A 21,478-nucleotide genomic window follows, 5' to 3' on the forward strand; every position below is an offset into this window, starting at 1 on the left:
TCCTCCTCCTCCTCCTCCTTCTCTTCCTCCTTCTTCTTGTTTGAGACAGTGTCTTGCCATGCAGTTCAGGATGGCCTTCAGCTGACTTTGTAGCCCAGGTTGGTCTCCGACTTTTGATAATCATCCTGCCTCAGCCTCCTGAGTGCTGGGATTACAAGTATGTGCCACCATGGCTGGTTAAAAAGTTTTTATTTTTAAGACAGGGTCTCACTGTATAATTTAGGCTGGCCTTGAATTCATTTCTCTCTTCTCTCTCCTCTGTCCTGTCCTTTCTCCTCTCTCCTTTCTCCTCTCTCCTCTCTCCTCTTTCTTCCTCTCTCTCTCTCTCTCTCTCTCTCTCTCTCTCTCTCTTTCTCCCACCCTCTTTTTTTTTCCTTCTATTGCTGGGGATCAAACTCAGGCCTGGTGTCTGCTGCCAATATCTTAGTCCGGCCAATATCTTAGTCCTTTCTTTTTCTTCCCCTTCGTCCCCCTCCTCCCTCTTTTTCCTCAGGCTGGTCTTGAACTCATTGTGTAGCACAGGCTGGCCTCAAACTCCAGTGATCCTCTTGCCTCAGCCTCCTGAGTGCTGGAATTATAGGTCATCACTCCTGACTTTTTTTTCTTTCAGAGCATTTATTGTAATTGATCATTTTAGGGCCAGGGATGTAGCTTAGCTGCCTAAGCACCTGCCTGGCAAGTGCAAGGTCCTGAGTTTGATCCCTGGTACCTCAACAACAAACAAACAAACAAAAAAAATTCATCATTTTATACTTAATAATGTGTTTATTTGTTTAACATGCCTCCTTCCAGTTGCCTGAAGGAAAATTTTATCTGCTCCTCCCCTCCCCCAAGCTCTGTGGTACTAGGGATTGAATGCAGGGACACATTCAACTATACTACTCAACTACATCCCCAGCTCTTTTAAGTTTTTATTTTGGTCCAGCAGACCTTGAGCTTGCAATCCTCCTGCCTCAGGCTTCCTTGGTGCTGGGACTGTAGGCTTGCCTTACCATGCTTGGTTTGTTTGTGATTATTTAATAAACACCTGGTTGGTGTCTAGCATGTGTCCACCAGGCCTTCAATAGATAATCAGGAATAAAGTAGTACATGAACACACACAGGGATGCACTCAGCCAGTGGTTCTCAAAGTGTGACTGTTGTGTCACTAGGATCAAATGATACCTGGCAACTTGTTAGGAGTGAAAATTCTTGGCCTCAGCCCAGACCAGAATCAGAAACTCTGGGGATGGACACTAGCAGTCCACATTTTAACAAGCCTTCTTTCTGATGCACACTATAATTTGAGAACATTTAAAAAAATTTTTTTTGATTGTTTTAGAACATAGTTACTGAGAACAATTTGATGGTACCATAGACATCTATGGATTTTAACAGAGATGAGAATACTTCTGTTTGAATTTGGAAATAGTTCATGGAGAAAGTGATATTTTCTAGGAAGCTTTTATTTTATTTTATTTTTTACGTATTTGGTACAAGGTCTACAGGGTCTCACTACACAGATCGGACTGGTAGCAATCCTCCTGTTTTCAGCCTTTCAAGCACTGGGATTACACGTGTGTGTTACCCCAGTCTCAATCATTGTCTCAGTGCACCCCAGGGGTGGGGCCGGCACTACACACCAGGGATCGAATTCCAGCTTCTGCACTCTGCCTAAGTAGGTGCTTTAGTCTGCTGAGTTATCTGACTGGACCTTAGGATGCTTTTAGATAAAATCGTGAAAAAGCAGCTCAGGCAGGGAACTATGTGGCCAAAAGCACAGAGGCCTTTGAAGGAGTTCTATGGGAGACTCCCAAGCATGGCAGGGAATGGCATGAGATGAGATAGAACTGGAGATATAGATAGGGCCCTTGGGTGCTGGGGGTTAGGCGATGAGGGCACATGCACCCTGCTCCTTCCCCTTTGCTGTTCTGCCTGTCCTGAGTCAGACCTCCCTGGGCTCCCTTCCTCACCCCCCACAACCTTCCTAGGTCCCTTCTTTTTCCTCCTATGGAGGGGAGAGGTGAGACAGCCTGACTCCCAGGCCAGCCCCAATCCTCCCCTACCTGGTGTACCCCTTGATGATAGCTTGGACAGTCATATATTGTTGGCCACTTCGGAGCTTGGTCAGGGCTCCCAGACTTTGGGGAAAAAACACAGGATGTGGGTGAACCCAGAGGGAGGCTGGAGATTGTCCCTAGTAAGACAATTCCTTCCCCTGGAGACTCCCTGCTCAAGGAAAGGGGCCCTAGCGTAACAGTCTAAGTTTCTTGGGATCCAGGCTTTCGTCACTCAGAGCCATCTTCCTCAAGGGAACTGGCTCCTGGCTGTGCCTTTTCAACTTGTGTGGCTCATAACACGTCTCCAAGGCCTTGAACCCAGTTGTGCCTGACAGCGGGAGAGGGTGATAATAACCTTAATAACAATAGTTACTATTTATTAAACGCTTGAGAGTGTGGTACTGAGCTACTTACCTCCTACACCCACTCTGCTTCATACAACCCAGTGTCCTTTCTTTTTTTTTGATTCTTCAGCTAACACAGAAGAGATGATTTATTGTACACACTTTACACTCAGCCAAAAGCGAGAACAGAAGTAGTTCAGAATGCTACAGGTCCGGGGCAAAAAAACCAGGAGACTGCTTAGTTGGAACCAGGTGGATCTCTCTTGGAGGTGGTGTTGGCGATCAGATGGCAATGAAGTTCTAATCCAGCACGCAGTCCAAAACTTGCACCAGCATTGTCAGCCTCCAGCACTCTTTCTGTTCTTTCGGCCTCCATGGGTGTACGAGCTATTTTACTTGGACCTCTGTCTCATCTTTCTTCTTTTACGCTTCAGCCTGCACATTCGCTTCTTCCTCCACTTGGTTCTCATGGCGCAGAGGTTCCTAAGAAGATGGCGTTAAAGTCGAGAGCCCAGTGTCTTTTCTTATAATAAACATTTTATAATGCCACTTTTACATATATAGGTAATATTGTCAGCCTAAATCACTGATTCCTAAAATAAAATATCAGAATAATATATTTGTGATAATAAAATATCACAAATATCAGAATTAATGCAAAGAGGAAATAAAAGGAATTTAAACAGAAGAATATATGTTTCAATGGTAAAAGCTCAAACCTGCTAGAAAATAAAATGGTCAATCAGAATCTTGTATCTTAGACAAGATCCTTGTGAATGTGCAACAGTTACAAGTATAGATTTGTAGGTACTTCAATTTGTCTCAAATACCACCAGTACTGTTGCCATTTGAGTAAGATTTTCTATTAGGGAGAACTGTCTTCTAAAGTCTCAAATAACATAATCTTCCTCTGATCTCTACAGCTTCCTCTGTCTCTTATTTGCCCCTACAGATGCATCTTCTTGTTCTTCTCTAGTCTCTTTTTAACCCTGGAGGCCTGATCTACAAATTATGTACATGCTCTCTGGTCTCTTATCAGGTTTGGCCAATGGGGACCTTGGCAGGAGACAGAGTAAAGGAAAGGTAGATTGGGGCATTTATTTCTCTGACATTCTCCTTGGCTGTACCCTTCAAGCTAAGGTTAATGTGGTTGTGTAGGTTGAATGGGGCCCATAGAAAATATATGCCCACGTCCTAATTCCTGAAACCTGTGAATGTGACTTTATTTAAAGACAAGATCTTTGCAGATATAATTATCTCAAGATGAGATCATGCCAAATGATACAGGTGGGCCCTGAATGTAGTGACAGGTGTCTTTATCAGAGACAGAAGAGAAGACACAGAAAAGAGGAGATGAAGACAGGGACTTAATAAGCCATGTACACTAAGAGCAACCAAAAGCTGTAAAAGGCAACAAAAGATTCTTCCACAGTGCCTTTGGGGAGACTGCAAGACTACATTATTTTAGATATCATATTGTCTGATATTGAGCAAGCATGAATGTCTTCTCTTCTTCCAGTGGCTGAACTCAGTCATTTGTCACATGCAGGTGCAAGTGATAAACAGCATTGTTCCTGCAGAAAAGGCTTTAAGCTCCTCTAGTTCTTATAGCTGGAGCTTAAAGAAAGTCAATTTAGGGATGGGGCTGTAGTAGTAGAGCACTTGCCTAGCATACCCAAGGTACACTGAGTTCAATTCAGAGACAGAGACAGAAAGACGGGCATTGTGGGGGAGACAGAGACAGAGACAGAAAGACGGGCATTTTGAACTCATTTGAGTTCAAAAGTTTTCTTTGCTATCAGTCTGTTCAGTGACCATCCCTATGTTTCATTCTCTTTTAGCGTCCCCATTTATCATATGATTATGAAACCTTATATTGCGTAGCTGCCATGATCATTCCATGTAAAAGGAGGAGGAAAGCACTAACTGGGGACTTGGGGAAAATCACAAAGAGAGCTATCTTCACCTCAGGTCTGTCCCTGTCCAACACCTTCTTGCACCTGTTTCATCTCCTGCAGTCAGGGAAGCCAGCAGGATCTCATTGTTGTGAGGAAGCCACACTGTCTCCTCCTTCCTAATGAAGCCCAAGTACCCAAATATCTCTGAACACTGAGACTGTTGGAGAAAAGGGTTCAGGGGAGTAAATAAGAATTAAAAGCAAAAAAGAAAAAAAAAGAATTAAAAGCCAGGTACTGTACTAGAATCTATTAGTAGACTCTGGCAAGGGCCCTGGAGTAGAGGCCCTAGGGCTCTAGGCATCAACTCAGATGTGGGCTATTGCCCAGGACCCAGTGTATGGGATTGAAGCTTATACTAATGGACACCCATTGTTTGTACAGAGAGTCGTTTTTGGTCCTCATCTCAGTCTGGGAAGTTTATATTTGTAATCTCATGCATAAATTATTGGAATATTGCCAAGTTAATTCCAATCTACAATTTCCAGTGTAGGGCTGGGGAAATGGCTCAGTGGAATAAGCGCTTCCCTGGCAAGTGCAAGGGCCTGAGTTCAATCCCCGGTTCCACAAAAAAAAAAAAAAAAAAAGATTTCTACAATTTCCAGTGCAACCCACAGCAAGAATAAAGACACTAAGGCATACTTATAGTTTTGGGGAGCCAAGGGGTCCTAAGTCCAGCCATGATGACGGCTCTCCAGAACAAAGGCCTCAATCCATGGATTTTATTCATTCATAAAGAACAGAGTGGCTTGAGGATACGTGACTGTGAGAGTGGCGGGCAGTAGGTGAGTGCTGTCAGTTGGACTAGGTAGGAGGACTGCATTCACCTCCGCGATATTCAGAGAAGTTTAGGAAGAAAGAGTAATCTGCATAATTGAAATGCAGTAGTGTCTAATATTTTGGGGTAGATGCTTCAGATCTATAACCTTTCAAGCCCCAGGAAGTCATAACCTTTATACCAAGGATCAAGGTTCTTCATCCCGTCTCAACTTGGCTCATACTAGAGAGCAGCAGGTGGGGTTTCTGGGGAAACATGCCTGTTATCTTCAAAGACTATCACTAGCACCTTGGCTAAACCAATATGCATCACTTAAACCAATCAAAAGGATAGGAAATGTCCTAGCCATCTCTGTACATATATACATTGAAATAGGGTTAGTAGGTACAGCCAAAATGGAGACAGTTGCTCTTTTTTCAAGGAGAGTCCCCAAGGTGGTCCTCCAGTTTGGTCTTCCCAAAATCTCTTGGGCAGGAATCAATTCTTATACCCTCAGAATCACAAAATTGTAGTGGGAATTGCCAAGCTTCAATGATATGACCCTGTTAGGGCACACTTATAGAATAGCAGGCTTGTAGGCATATTATAACAAGTTAGAAATCAACTCATAGCCTATGACTATGCTCCTGCTCCCTGTCACATAGCTAGCCTTGACTCTCTAGGCCCAAATTTTCTCTCTTAACAATGTGCGGGTCAAACCAGTTGTGTCCGGCTTGTTTTTTAAAAATACACAGTGATTCCAACTTGCTTCAAGGACTTCAAGGTCAGCATGTATGGGGGAAGACTGGCCCAGTCAAGGACACTTTCAACTCTATCTACTCTTCTCAGGCCCCTCCCTCCCAGAATGTTCCTGTACAAACCTGCCTGATGATATATAACCTAATTCTTGTATTCCATGTAACCAGTCATGTAATAACCTGCTATCAGCTCTGTACTTCCTACTCAAACCATATTTAAATTGAATTCAAACCTGACTGAGCTGGTGATTTGAACCTCTGGGTTCCTCAGACTCTTGGCATAATAAAAGTTGCCTTCTAACTCCTCAGTGTGGGCCAGAGGAGATAGTTCAGTAGAATAAGCGTTTGCCTGGCAATCACAAGGGCTTGAGTTCAATCCTCAGTTCTGCCAAAAACAAACAAACAAACAAACCAAAAAAACAAAACAAAACAAAACAAAAAAAACCCTAACTCCTCAGTGCAAAGAGTCTTTCATTTGGATTGATATTGGTTTTTCTGCTGCATCCCTAACCCCTGACCACTTGCATGTTATATTTTTTGTTTTTGTGGTACGAGGGATTGAACTCAGGACCTTGTGCTTGTCAGACAAGTGCTTATTCTACTGAGCTATTTCCCTGGCCACCTGCTGGTTTTATTTTTTTATTTTTGTTTTTATTTTTTTGTGGAACCGGGGATTGAACTCAGGCCCTTGGGCTTGCCAGGGAAGCGCTTATTCCATACAGCCATCTCTTTAGCCCAAAATTAGGTTTAGTTGTGGTTTTTTGTTTTTGTTTTTTTGTTTTGTGGAGCCGGGATTGAACTCAGGCCCTTGCCTTGCCAGGCAAGCGCTTATTCAAGCTATCTCCTCAGCCTGTCATGGTTTAAGGTCATGTGTCCAACCCATGGTAGAACAATGGTTTGTCTCCTTTAAAATGTTAGAGAGAAAAAACACAGAGCTCTATTAACGTTTCTTCAGTTGTTTTGTCTAATGAGATACATTTCTATGCTCTTGGAAGCTGTATTTTCCTCACTATGTAGAAGTAACAGGGGCCGGGGAGATGGCTCAGTAGAATAAACATTTGCCTGGCAAGTGCAAGGATCTGAGTTCGATCCCTGGTTCCACAAAAAAAGAAAAAAAAAAAAAAAAAAAAAGAAGTAACAGTCAGAAGATTCTGGTCTAAAAGACAGAGTAAGGGACAAAGTGATCCTAGTAACCTTTGAATTTCTAGTTTCATATCATTCCTGAGGTCAGGTTGCAATCCAGTTTCTGTCCCTGGGAGATGTCCCAGAATTATAATTAAGTTGTCTTTCTTGCTTAGGTCAGTTTAGGTAGGTTTTTATTAATTATAGTTCAAAATGATTGTATGACCTTCCTTAGAAGTATATTTTATTCATTCAGGAAATATTGCGGAAGCGTGGCATGATGGAGCATGCCTATAATACTAGCACTTGGAAGGCTGTGACAGGAGAATCACTTTGAGTTCAAGGACAGCCTAGGCTCCACAGTGAGTTCAAGGCCAGCCTGAAGCGCACAGCAAGACCCTGTTGCAAACAAAAAGGAGATTTGGGCTAGGGAGATAGTTCAGTGGCTTAAGTGCCTGTCTGGCAAGCACAAGGTCCTGATTTCAGTCCCTGGTACAAAACAAAAACAAAACAAAAAATACCAACTATGTACAAAAAGGAGATAATTGTGGAGTAATTAGTATGTCCTGGTTACTGTGCAAAGAGTAGAATCAGTGGTGAATAGGTTAAACGTAGGTGGTGAATAGGTTAAAAATCTATCTAGCTCCTTGGACCTTTTACTTGGAGAAGAGATAAAAGATCAGAGCAGGGACAGACTTTAAGTGACCTGTAGGTGAAGTCCAGGTTTATGAGAACATATAACAAAGTAATCACAACATACAGACTGAGGACTGGACTGAGCGTGAGTTTTAGGAGCTGGATTCGGATGTAGAGGGGAAAGAGCGTCCCAGGCAGGACGAAGAACATGAGTGAAGATAACTCCATCATAAGGCCAGCTCATTTTGAAGGAGGCCAGAACGTCAGCTGATTGGATCAGTGAGGGTCCTGGTTTCCTATGTTAGCACAGTTTCGGCTTGTAGCTACTACACTGATGAAAAACTTCCTTGAAGCAGTTCCCCCACATTTCCAATACACTTATCCCATAATTCTTTTTTTTTTTTTTTTTTTTTTTTGTATTTTAGGGAAGGGTCTACAGGGTGTTCAGGGTCTCACTACTAGATTGGATTCACAGTGATCTACCTGTTTACAGCCTCCCAAGGGCTGGGATTACAGGTGTGAGCCACCACACCCAGTCTCAATTGCTGTCTCAGAGGGGCCTGGGGGGTGGGGCCAGCAAGGCAGGCCCAGGCATGGAACTCCTGGCCCCTGTGCCTGCTTGCAGGTGCTTTAATCTGCTGGGCTATTTGGCCGGTCCTTATCCCATAATTCTTGCCGCTTTGTGAAGTAGTTCTGAAAGTCTTCTTTTTTTGAGTGTCTTTGGATGTGATGTCGTGGCTGTTCTAATATCATGAATCAGTTTAAAACATTTGCCTTTCATGGCCATTTTGACTCTGGGAAAGAACCACGAATCACATTATGCCAGATCTGGTGAAGAAGGCCACAGCGTAATGTTTTTATGAGCCTGCCTTTCCACTGGATGGCACACAGTAGCAGCATTCACAGTACTTTTGGTCATGCCTCATAAAGACAATCATGAAAGAGGATGCCCAGAAGCACTTCACAAAGTATCAAGAGTGACAGAATAAGTATGCTCGAAGTAAGGTGTATATGGGAGGTACTTTCAGGGAGGTTAATAACAATGTGTCTTTTATTGTAATTTTTAGGTTTAAACATTCACCATATATTTCCATCATACTATCACATCTGTCTAAATGCCCAAACATTTAGATAGCAGGGGCCTAGGCCGTGTTCACAGATGCTGAGGAAGGAAATGACAAAGGAACAAAGTAAGGTGAGAGCAGAGAGGAGAGCGTTGCTGAAAAGAGAAACAAGAAGTTATTCAGAGGCTCTTTCTCTCTCTCTAAGCAGATTAGTAACTTAATGAGCACCTGGAGCCAGGCATACATAATTTCATTTCATTTTTTACAACACTTTAATATTTATTTTATAATTGAGAAGTGGAAACTTAAAGATGTTAAAAATCCACCTACAATGTGGCAGGGATAGAATTATCAGTGTCCAGAATATGTGAATTTTTTGGTAAGGACTTCACTGCAATTTCAGAGGAAACCTTGTTTGTTTTGCTGAATTATTTCCCCTCACTGGAATGTGCTGGCTGGGAAATTGGATAGGGCCATTCTCTTGCTTGCACCGAAGGCTTTCTTTGGCTGCAGAACTTTGTTTTCCAACAGTAGAATCTGGATTTTGATGGTGCTTAGGTGTGGTGAGGAGGAGAGAGTGATGGGAAGTTTATGTGTTCAATGGACACCTGCCGCAGGTATAAATTTTTGAATTCCCATTTTTTCCCCCAGCACTTGAACCCGGGGCCTTGTATGTGCCAGGCAAGCACCTTATCACTGAACTTTGCCCCCAGGAACACAGTTGCCACTTTTGAAGGCCTCTTTCCTTGTTGTAGGCTGCCACGTTCTGGAACAGTAAGAATATATCTTGTGGAGTGGGAGCAGCTGGGCTGAGGGCAACCTCTGCTCAGGCTCTGGCATGGGGCCCCCACTCTCCCTGGAAGCTTGAGGCCTGTGAGGGACTACTGAAGCCTGACAGTTTGGCCCAGTGATTGGCAAACAGGCAAATGCTGGGCTATGGAGAGCACCATCAATTTGCTGCATCAGGCTGGGGTCTGGGAGGCGAGGGTACCCTCTGCTTTCCTGGCTCAATCTCTTTACCCCAGCAGGAATGCAGGAGGTGAGATGAGGCTGACCCAGAACCACAGATTCATCTGATGTGAAATGAGGAACTGAGAGAGAGAGAGAGAGAGAGAGAGAGAGAGAGAGAGAGAGAGAGAGAGAAAGTGAAGCAGAGGTTTAATTATAATATTGCAAAAGCAGGGACTGCCAAGTAGTGAGTGAGTGACCTGTTTGACAAGAAGTCCAAGCTGAGCTTCTTAGCCTGGGTTGTGCACATTTTGGTTTGTCCACACTTATAGGGATAAGCTAATTCCTAAAAAGAGCAATTTCACTGATTGGAACAATTTAGACCAATTAGGGTCTTAGCCTTTGTTTCTGGGGTGAGCAAAGGCTCACAGGGTCCAAGAGCATGTAACAAATGCACACACAAGTATCTCAGAGGGCGGCCTCCCTAAGTATATCATGTAGCGTGTGTGTTGTCGTCTCTCCCTTGTCAGCCCACGTCCTGTCCTATGCCACCTACTCCCCCCTAACTGTCCCTACAAACTCCTCCCAAGAGAGAAGTTAAGCAGAACTTTGTGTCACTGTGAAGGGCTGTCCACTCAGGAAGGATCCTCTGCAACAGGCTTCCACAGCTGTTCTGCAGAAGTTCTGGTATAAATCAGAATCATTTCCTTCTCTAGCTTCTCACATGTGACCAGCCTTTGTCTAATTTCCCCACTGTGGGGACCTGGGAAGGAGTCCTACACAATGAGTTGTTGTTGGGAAAGGTGGTCTTATCATTTGAAAGGCAAGTTAAGGGGGGCCTGCCCATTAGCTCAGTTGTTAAAGTGACTGCTTAAACACAGCAATCAGGATGCTGTGGTTCATCCCCAGATCTTCAATCCTTACCAGACCTGCCCTGAAGGTATCCTGAGCCAGCCACAAAAACAAAAACAAAAACACCACTTCTGAAAGGCAAGTTAAGAGGAGTAAGTGACTACTCTACTTAGGGGGTGATGCAAAAGGAAAGAAAGGTCCCTGGACTGAGCAGTGACCAGAGAGGGGTAACACTGACATTATGGAGTGGGGTGCTGACAGAGAGAACACTGAGGCATGGAAGAAAAGCAAGTCCTTGCAGGAAAGGGTGAAATGTTCCAAGGTAGAAGAAAAACCAGACACGTGGTGTGGTTTCTCTATTTTCCAGAGAACAAACTGTGGTCCACTTTGATGTTAGCGCCACAGATGTGCTGAGCTGTTGGATACATTGGTTCCAGGTTTGGGATCCAGCTTCAGCAGTGACAGCAGAGCTGTAGAAAAGAAGCTCTCACTAAAAGATGCCCAGAGCCTCCCCAGCATGGAATATTTAAAGAGGAAAGATTTAACCGTGTCCACTCTGGCTGAGCCTCAGTCCTCTGCTAGCCTCCATTCTCTCAGACACTTTCCTAGTCATAATCCCTCCCACCCCTTGTTTCTGAGAATTCATCTACATTTCCAGGGCAAGGAAGGCCAAAGCCTGAATGGTGTTGCATATCCCAGAGGACCTTTGGTCTGGCTGCTCTGGTTAAAAGAGCAGAAAATCCTCCCTGGAGCATGCAGTCATTTCTGTCTCCTGACCATTTTGGGGTTGCTATGTTTTGAATCTGACTTCTAAAGGTGGGTTGGAAATTTAATTCCAGTGCCGCAGTGGTGACAGACAGGGCCTAATGGAGGGAGTGGTTAGGTCATGGAGGCTCTACCTCATGAATGGATTAAGGCCAATTATGATATAGGGGAAAGAAACTCCCAACCTGAAAGGTACCTGGGCAAGTTCATGTTCTCTAAGATTGGAAAATAAATTTTAGGAACAGAGGTTAAAGGTAGATACTCTCTCTCTCTCTCTCTCTCTCTCTCTCTCTCTATATATATATATATATATATATTTTTTTTTTTTTTTTTTTTTTTACCAAACTGGGGATTGAACTCAGGCCCTTGCGTTTGCCAGGCAAGCACTTATTCTACTTAACCGTCTTCCCAGCCCCAGCTCAGTTGTTAAAGTGACTGCTTAAACACAGCAATCAGGATGCTGTGGTTCATCCCCAGATCTTCAATCCTAATATATATATATTAGGAGAAAAGAAAGCTTCTGTCCAAGAGAGAAAGACAGAAGGGTTTCCAAGGAACCTGCCTTTTCTAGGTACTTTATAAAGAACATACATTTATTTTCTTTTCTAGAATAAATCCACAAGGTGAGGTGAGTCCAAGGTAGGAAGCATGGGAACTTGCAAGGTGGGCATGAGGTGAGACAAAACTACAGTCAAACAAGAAGATTATCAGTATAATTGCTCATGTAAAATTTGTTAAATCAGGATTGAATGGGGAAGCCAGTAATAAGTGGGCATGAATACAGAACAGGGGCTTCTCCTGTAGGGGTTGGGCTAGTGACTATTCCTGGCATTTTCAAGGTGCTTGACACCTATTTAGAATATCAATCTGTAGTGTCCATCCCTAGGGATTTACATGGGTGCATTTGTTTGATGTTTGGTCTTGAGGTCTGGCCAACAGCAGAAGTGTCTGTCTCTCTCACAGTTGCAAGCTGTCTCATTGTCCATACTGCCTCCTTTAAGGGCACAGCCCTCTCTGGCTGCCTATAATATTTTTATCTAACTCAGCTTCCTACAACAATTCTAAAAGAGTTTAAACTTGTATTATCTTGTTTTGAAATTTTGTATCATTGTTGTTCTTTTTTAATTAAAAAAATAAATGACGGATAAAAAAGAGCTTGAGGCTGTAGGTTGGATCTCTGGCTCTCTCTCCCACTTGTGCTCTCCTGCCCTTCTGCCTACTGCCAAGAATGACTCTGCAAAAAGGTCGTTGCCAGACACAGGGCCCCCTAACCTTGGACTCCCTGGGCCTTGGAACTAAACAAATAAATGTATGTTCTTTATAAACGACTCAGTCTCAATTATGGTGAGATTGGTGAGGTACTCCTAGAACTGTCAATGTGCTAATATGCCTCACACATTTCCAAGAGACAGTACGTAGTATCCAGCATTTCCTAAACTTATTTGACATGTGTGTTGGAAACACTGTACATGTTTTCTCAGAAAGTCCAAGCTGCCTGGCTCCTGTAAATCTTGCTCCTTTATCTCCTGGCCTTCACTTTTGCAGTTGTAATCCACGTGTAATTCTGAGGTCAAGCAGCTGCTGCCAGCAGCCTCTGGCCTTTCTAGGCTTTTGGCACTATATCCCATGCCCTGGGGTGTTCACCTTTTCTAAAAGCATCAGTGTGCTGGGGCTGGGGGATTTAGCTTAGTGGTGTAGTGCTTGCCTGGTAAGCGTGAGTTCCTGAGTTCAATTCCCAGTACTCAAAAATAAAGGCATCAATGTGTAATCCTTGTCCCGGGCTCTGTCTTCTAGGGACTTGGGACTAGAACAACTTCCAATGGGTTCCTGGAATATTCATATCTCCTAGAACTAAATTTCCTAGAACATACTTTTTGGGAAAAGATTATATGCCTATTATTTTTTTATTAGTACATGTTTGCAATATATGGTGGTTATATTCCTGGTGTGGAGTTGGTACATCTACAAAGCAGATCTTAATTCCTTTTCTCCCTGTATGTCTATGCACTTCAGATTTAACATGTCCAAGACTAAAACCATCCTTGTTCCTTTATGTCTACCCCCTCTAGTGATAGATACCACATCTGCCCATCACCCAAACGATCTGGCTTTCATCCTTGACTTCTTTTCCATTTCATCCAACCTGTTGTCACCTTTCCTCTTTCCTCCTTCTCATTTGGCTAGTGAACAGTTATTCATTGTTAAGGAAGCAGTGTAAGTACCATCTCCTTATTCCATTTCTTTGGCAGCTTGGGTGTCTGTTACTGTTAGTTTGCTTAGATCCCTGTGCCACTCTTTCTTTTTTATTTGGGACAGGGGTCTCACTATGTAGTTCAAGCTGGCCTTGAACTCATGGTGCTCCTCCTGCCTCAGCCTCCTGAGTGCTGGAAATTATAGACCTGTACTGTAGGAGATACTTCCAGATCCTCATCTCGGTCCAAGAAGCCAATATTTGTAATCCCAAAGTTACGTTATTGGAATCCCATCAAGTTGATTCTAATCTACCACTTTCAATGCAACCCACGGGGAAAATAAAGACACTAAGTTATATTTTCAATCATCGGGGAGTCAAGGGGCTCTAAGTCCAGCCACAAAGATGGCTTTCTGGAACCAAGAGAGCTACCCAGGGCCTCACCTGGTTTTATTCAGTGGAGGAGTGGCTTGAGGAGGATTGACTGAGAATTGTGGGAAATAGGTGACTACTATTAGCTGAGCTAGGTGGGTGGCCTACATTTACCTCTGAGATATGCAGAGAGGATATGCAGAGAGAGTAATCTGCATTATAAAGTATTTAATGTTTTGGTAAGTCTGGTGCTTCAGCTTTGTTGTAGTCTTTCAAGCCCCAGGAAGTCATAGCCTCTATTTCGAGGCTTGATCCTGGCTGGCACTGGCTCTTCCATCCTGTCTCAACCCAGCTCACATTAAAGAGCAGCAGGTATAGGTTACCAGGGAAACACGCATGCCACCTTCAAAGACTATCACCAGCACCTCAGCTAGACCAATGTACATTGCCTAAGGCCAACTGAATGATAAACAGAAGTCCTAGCCAGCTCTGTACAGAACAATATGAGGAAACAGGGTCAGGCTCAGTCAAAATGGAGACAGTGGCTCTTCTTTCAAGGAGAGCTGCTCAGGTGGTCCTCCACACTGTACCACTATACCCAGCTTGACTTGTATTTTTTATAGCACTTATACTTTATGGCAATTTTTTTTTAAGATGAACCTGTCTTGGGTCAGGAGATAGCTCAATAACATAAGCACATGCCTGGCAAGCGCAAGGTCCTGAGTTCAATCTCCAGTACAAAATAATAATAATAATAATAATAATAAGAAGAAGAAGAAGAAGAAGAAAAAATAAAGGTGAACCTATATTTACCACCATTTTGGGAGTCTTATTCAATTTCAAATTCCCAGTACTTGGACTAAAGAATGAACTCATTAACCTATAGGAGAGAGGGAGAGGGAGAAGAGAGTTTGTCAGTCTCCATCTTAAGAAATAAATTCTGGGATCATAACAAATACCTTTTGTTCTCTCCTGGGTTTGAGTGGCAGGAAACTACACTCTATAATCAGCTCCAAGGCATCACTCACTTACAGATGGTTTTAGTCGAAGCTTAAAAGAAGCAGTCCTGTAGGACTTCTGCTCACACTCCAGCACAACCTTAGATGGCTCACTCTTGAGGAGCCGTCCAGAATCCACACTTGCCAGAAACTAGAGTGACCACCTGCTTAAAGTTAGGTCATTGGGCACTGTGTTTACCTCATCCTTGGTCTGGCCCAGCCAGGATTTGAGCTGGCGTTTCCTATTGACTCATCCTGGGAATCAGGAATTCATACTTCATAAACGTCTGAATCTCTTTGAGGTCCAAAGTTTATAAATTGTAATCCCAAGGAAAAGTTATTGGAATTCTCATGAGTAAATTCCAACCTACTACTTCCAATACAATCCATAGTAAGAAAAAAAGACAGACTTGCCTACAGTTGTGGGAAGCCAAGAGGTCTTAAGTCCAGTTGGAACAATGCCAATTGGAACAAAAGCCTCAACACAGGGCCCAACCCCAGTAATGTGGGGCTAGGGATATAGCTCAGTAGCAAAAGCACCTGCCTGGTAAGTACAAGGTGCTAAAAAAAAAAAAAAAAAAAAAAAAAAGCCAAGAGGAGAGTGGCTGGTATGACAGAAATGTCAGAAGTACAAGAACTTTGTGAGCTGGGCTAGGTAGGAAGAACGATGGCAGCTAAGCAATATGCAGAGAAAGGCATGCAGAAACAGTACCTGATTCTGTATCAGGTAGCCTCTAAATTTGGAGGAATCTGCCTAACACAGTTTGAGGAAGTATTGTGTTTGGCCTAGCTCTGATGTTGGCCTTTATCTGCCCTGGGATATCATTGCTTCTTTTTTCAAATCTCTACGCCGGCCTACAAGGCTGTGTCTCTTGGCTAACTATGCTTAGTAGGAGGGCATGCAAGCCTAGTCTAGACCCCTTTGCATTGTTTGTAGCCAATCGCAGGGGTAGAGCGTCTCCCTAGTCAGTTCTATGCATATCAGTGAACAGGAGGAGGGCAAAGGTGAACTAAGAAAGAGGGAAATCGTCTTCTTTTGGAAATCCTCTCCATGATCCTCCATGATGCTTGATATAAAATAAAGTTTTACGAAGAGAAATATATTAGTTTCCTAGGGCTGCCATAATGAAGTACAGTCATCTATCACTCAATGGTGGTCCTGTGAAATGTGCCTTTAGGCAGCTTGCTATACAGATTCAGAGTATACTTATACTAACCAAGATTTTATAGGTAAGTTATTCCACAGTGGCTTTGTCTTAGCTTTCCGTCACTGTCACAAGTGACTGAGATAATCAGTTTTAAAAAGAGGAAAGGTTTGTTTTGGCTCACAGTTCAGGAGATTTCCATTCATGGCTGGTTGGCCTGTGGCTTTACAGCCTGGGATGAGATAGTACATCTTGATAGGACTGCATGGCGAAGAAGCTGCTCACTTCATAGAAGCTAGGCAGCAAAAGAGAGGAAGAGGGGACTTTTGTTCTGCAATCCCCTTTGAGGGTCTACCCCAATGACTGAATTTCCTCCTACTAGGTCTCACTTCCTAAAGGTTCCACTACTTCCCAATAACACCACAAGCTGGCAGCCACGCCCTTAATTCATGGGCCTTTAGGGGACACTTATCCAAACTATAGCAGTGTCTTATAATCAAGAGACATGGTGCATATGGCAATCCCAGCACTCAGGAGGCTGAGGCAGGAGGATTGCTGCAAGTTTGAGTCCAGGCAGGACTATATGGTTGAATTCAAGACCAGATTGAACTGAATAGAAAGACTCTGTTTCAAAAAACTAACTCCTCACCCCCCCCCACATAAAAAAACACTGGTGGGGGAGGGAGGGAGGGAGAGAGAGAGAGAGAGAGAGAGAGAGAGAGAGAGAGAGAGAGGCAGCATGTATGAAGTTGCTGTCAACATAACATGACATACTTTTCTCTTTAATATTTATCTATTTATTTATTTGATACGGGGTCTCACTACACAACTGAGACTCTTAGTGATCCTCCTGTCTCAACCTCCTCTGCTCTAAGATTATAGGTATATGCCACCACACCCAGTTTCAGTGACTGACATGGTGCACCCAGGGTGGGGCCGGCATAGCAAGCAGTACCAGGGATCAAACCCTGATTCTTGTGTTTGCTAGGCAGGCGCTTAAACCACTGAGCTATCTCGCCAGCCATTTTTTGTCTTTTTGAAACTGGGTTTTGACTGGGTTTTGCTATGCAGTTCAGGTTGGCCTTGAATTCATTTTGTAGCCCAGGCTGGCCTCAAACTTGCAATAATCTTCCTGTCTCAGTCTCTGGATTACTGGGATTATAGGTATGTACCACCATGCCTGGCTATAGTAAGTCTTTTATAAGCAAGAGTACCCTCTAATATTAAAAAGTAAGCATGATAAATGTAGTCATTATGTACTTCAAACAAGTAGTAATAAAATAAAAATTAAAGAAAATAAAAATAAGAGGCATAGCCTATAAACACATAAACTACTAATAGAGTTGTTTATTATCACTATTAAGTATTTTTTATTTATTCATCTATTTTTTAGATAGGGTCTTGCCTTGCAGTTCAGGCTGGCCTTGTGTTCACTTTTATAGCCCCAGGCTGGTCTCGAACTCAAGGGATCCTCCTATCTCAACCTCCTGAGTGCTAGGATTACAGGCCTGCACCACCATGCCTGGTTCCGGGCTATATGGTAGACACCCACATCCAGGCCAACATGGTGTGCACTGGCATCCGAGGCTGAGACTGCAGGCATGCGGGGCCAGGGATAGAAATTGGGTCCTTGCCAGACAGATACTTATGCCTCTGAGCTATCTCCCCCACCCCCATCAAGTATCTTATACATATTTGTTTGTGCTGTACTTTTATACAACTGGCAGCTCCATAGGTAGTACATTTGTTTGCACTACTAGTACAAGTAGCATAATTTGGGCTGAAAGGCCACTCCTTCTCTATTCACTTTAATTTGGGCAACATCCCAGGCCAGTTCTCCTTCCAGTGTTCTAAGAGAAGGAGAAGACCTAGGAAATTTCTAGAGTCTCAGACAAGAGTTCATGCATGTTAGACCTGGTGGCCTAAACCTCAGTAAATTGTTTCCCACTCAAACCTCATTTAAGTGTCATACACATGGACTGCATCTCATGTTTGTCATTTAATCAGAGTGAGTTCTGGGGCTTTCATGCATATTATGGCACCGAGATGACTCAGCACCCTGTCAATCATATCTAGAGAACCAGACAGGCACCAGGGTTAGGATGCACATCCTCTAAGATCCTGTTTTATCTGTGTGCTTCTAGTTTCCCTTTTGTCCTGACACCACTTTTCTGTTTGTGCCATCTGTTTGTTTCTGTTGGCATGGAACTGCCCTGAGTACATCTTCTATTATCTTCAATAAATGTTGCTGCTTTTTTTTTTCTAATTTTATTTATTTATTTATTTGTCTGTGTGTGTGTGTGTGTGTGACCAGCTCAGCCCACCAGGGGGTGGGGCTGGCTGGCATGTGGTGCTGGGGGATTGAACTGCAGTCTCTGTGCTTTGCTAAATTTGTTCTAAGTAGGTGCTTTAGACCACTGAGCCATCTCACCAGCCCCTGGCTGCTTTTTCTTTTACCTCTGAATGTGCTCTTGTAATTCTTTGCTTCTTCTACATAAGAATCTGATATCTATCTCTCAGATCCATTATTCAGTGTCAGTAGCATCCCTATACACATGAGAATAATATCTTGCAATATGATTTTACATAACTACGATGTCATTAGGTAATAGAAAGTTTTCAGCTCCCCTATAACCTTATGGGACCATGGTTTTATATGTAGCCTGTCATTAGAAGTTTAAAAGTTCTTTACAACTGGACTATCAGCAATAAAGGATTTGTTCATTTTGATGGCTCTAAGGGAGAATCTGTTTTAAACCTTTCTTCTAGCTCCTAGGGTTGAAATCCTGATGCTTCTTGGCTTCTAGGTGCATCACTATAACCTCTGCTTCTGGTTTTGCATAGCACCTCCCCATGTAGATTAGGGGCCAACCTTGCTCTAGTAATACTTCATATCAGTCTGGGGGTATAGCTCAGCAGCACAGCACTTGCCTAGTAAGAGTGATGTCCTGAGTTCAATTCCTGATTCCAAAAACAAAAATGACCTCATGTCAATTAAAGTAATTATACCTTTGATGATCCCACTTCCAAATAAAATCCATTCTGAGATTCTGTGAGTTGGGATCTCTTTTGTGGACAAAATTTAACCCACAATGAGAAAAATAGAATTCTATTTTAATCAATTTTGAGAACAGATTTGCCCTAAATGTCTTTACTTTTACTTAGATCAGGGTTTGTAAGCTGATGACTCAGGGCCAATTTGTCTTCTATGCATGTTTGTTGGGGGCAGAGTTCCTATCGTGTTCTCTGTCTTACACTGGCCACTTCATAAAATTACATTGTTTCCTAGCCTTGGAACTTTTCTGAACAGCAGAACAAGTGTTCTTGTTCCACTGGCCAGGAAGCAGAGGTCCAGACAGTGAGCGTGACCTGGAGCACACAGTTGGTAGTAGCAGGGCCAGGGCTCCAATCTGTTACCAGATGGAGAATCCCATGGGGCTTCTTTCCATGTTCTTGGTGTCCCCAGTAAAGAATTGGGGGAAAAAATCTAAAATGCAGTGAAAATGTATGTTTATTGAAGGTAGAAAACAAGTATGCTCTACAGAGTGAGAGTAGGGTGGTGAAAGACTCATTGCAGGCCCCAGTGAGAAGTAGAAGGGTTATTTCATGTGCAAAACCCCCAGCTTATCTCTTTTCCTGTAAATAAAGCATTGGGAAAGTCATCCTATCAGACATTCACTTAGCATGGAGCTGTGTACAAACTGACCTATCCAAAAACAAAAACAAAAACAAACTCTTGGCTTCCTGTCACTTCCAAATGGAGAATCAGAAATAGTATCTTTTCATTGGTAGTGTCTGCATCCAAATGAAGGCTTAAAAAGAGCATCTAGCTGGGTGTGGTGACACACACCTGTAATCCCAGCATTCAGGAGACTGAGGCAGGAGGATTTTTTTTATGTTTGAGGTCAGCCTGAACTACAGAATGAGTCCCTGCTATAAATAAATAAATAAATAAATAAACAAATAAATAAATAAACAAATAAATAAATAATAAACAGAGCATCTTGTGATTGATTCTGTGAACAGCACCAAATTCAAATGAAGGATAGAAAATAGCAAGTTCCTTATTGGTCCAAAATAGCACTTTTCTGGTTGGTTCCGTGTGCAGTGATAAACGCACCACTCTGTTGGGAGTGTCCCTCAGCCTGTTGCCCTGTATTTAAGTCAAGCTGTCAGCTTTCACTCCTGGCTCCCAGTCCCCAGTCCTGAAGACTGCAGTGAGCTCTCACAGCGCTCACTCCTATTCCTTGGCTAGACCTTCAAAGTAGCAAATGCCAGTTTCTTGAGTCTTAGAGACTTTCAAAAACAGGTACATTCCTGAGAGAAACCTTTGCAGATGCTTCTTCCGAAATGAAGAAAGTATAACGGGGTGTAATCTAAGCGAAGAGATTCTTGGCTGAACTGTTCTTCTCCAAGTTTAGGGGTGAGGGTGGAGGAAGCATGAATGGGACCAGATATAGAGAAAGTTCTCTGTCTCAGTTTTCTCTCATTGCTGGGATAAAATACCTGACACCCAGAATTAAGACAGGAAAGTTTTATTTAGCTCCTAGTTTGTGGAGGTTTCAGTCCATACTCAGCTGGCTCCAAGGCAGGGTGGCATATGGCAGAGGGCAGCTATTCATGGCAGTGGAAAACAGCAGAACAGCAAGAGCTAAAAGGGAGGAACAGTGGCAGAGAGAGAGTCTCTCTCCCTTCCTTATAATACGTTCAGGCTATCCCCTATACGCCAGGGCGGGTGTACCACTCACATCCATAAACCCAGCATTGGATCATGAATTAATTACGACCTCTAAAAACCACCCTATGACTGTGTGAGGCTTTGGAGGAACATCTAGATGCAAATCATAATGGTGTCACGTAGGAGTTTCCAGGTGCCCTGTTTGAAGAAACTGCCTTTATTGAGAACAGTAATTCTTAAAGTTCCTTTCTGATTGTTCTTTTGAGAAATGGATTTGTCTGAATCTTCTACCTAGAAAAATGCCCTCATAAATGTAAGAGGATGAAAAGTTACTTGGTATTTTCTTTAATGCGTGATTGAAATTTGAACTTAAGGTGGAGCTTTTTGTTTGTTTTGTGTCCCAAAGGCCATTCATTGTGAATGCTTATGAGTTTCTTCACTTCTAGAAAATATTCTATTATTTACTTTTTTAAAGGTTTTTTTTTTCCCCCTCCATTTCCCCTGTTTCCTTATTCTGGAATTCCTATTAAGTAGGATGGTAGACTTGGGGATCCATCCACCATGCTGTCATAGGCTAGCCAGGAAGATCCACTAATCCAATCCCCTACAGGAAAAGTCCATGTTCTATATCCTTGCCTGCTTGCTGTGTGACTTGATTTCCCATTTGATCCCAATTTAATGAATTTTACCTGAGAAATTACACTTGCAATCTGGTTGATCATAGTTTTGTCCCACCTCATGCCTACCTCGAATCTACCTCAAGTCATGGATTTGCTCCATAAAAATCTCTAGAAAAAGCAGGGTCCTTGGCAATCCACACTGGACCCCTTCTGTCACTCTGTCTTGGACAGAAG

This window comes from Octodon degus, unplaced genomic scaffold (assembly GCF_000260255.1).
Source record: "Octodon degus isolate 3935 unplaced genomic scaffold, OctDeg1.0 scaffold00045, whole genome shotgun sequence".
Classification (NCBI taxonomy): Eukaryota; Metazoa; Chordata; class Mammalia; order Rodentia; family Octodontidae; genus Octodon; species Octodon degus.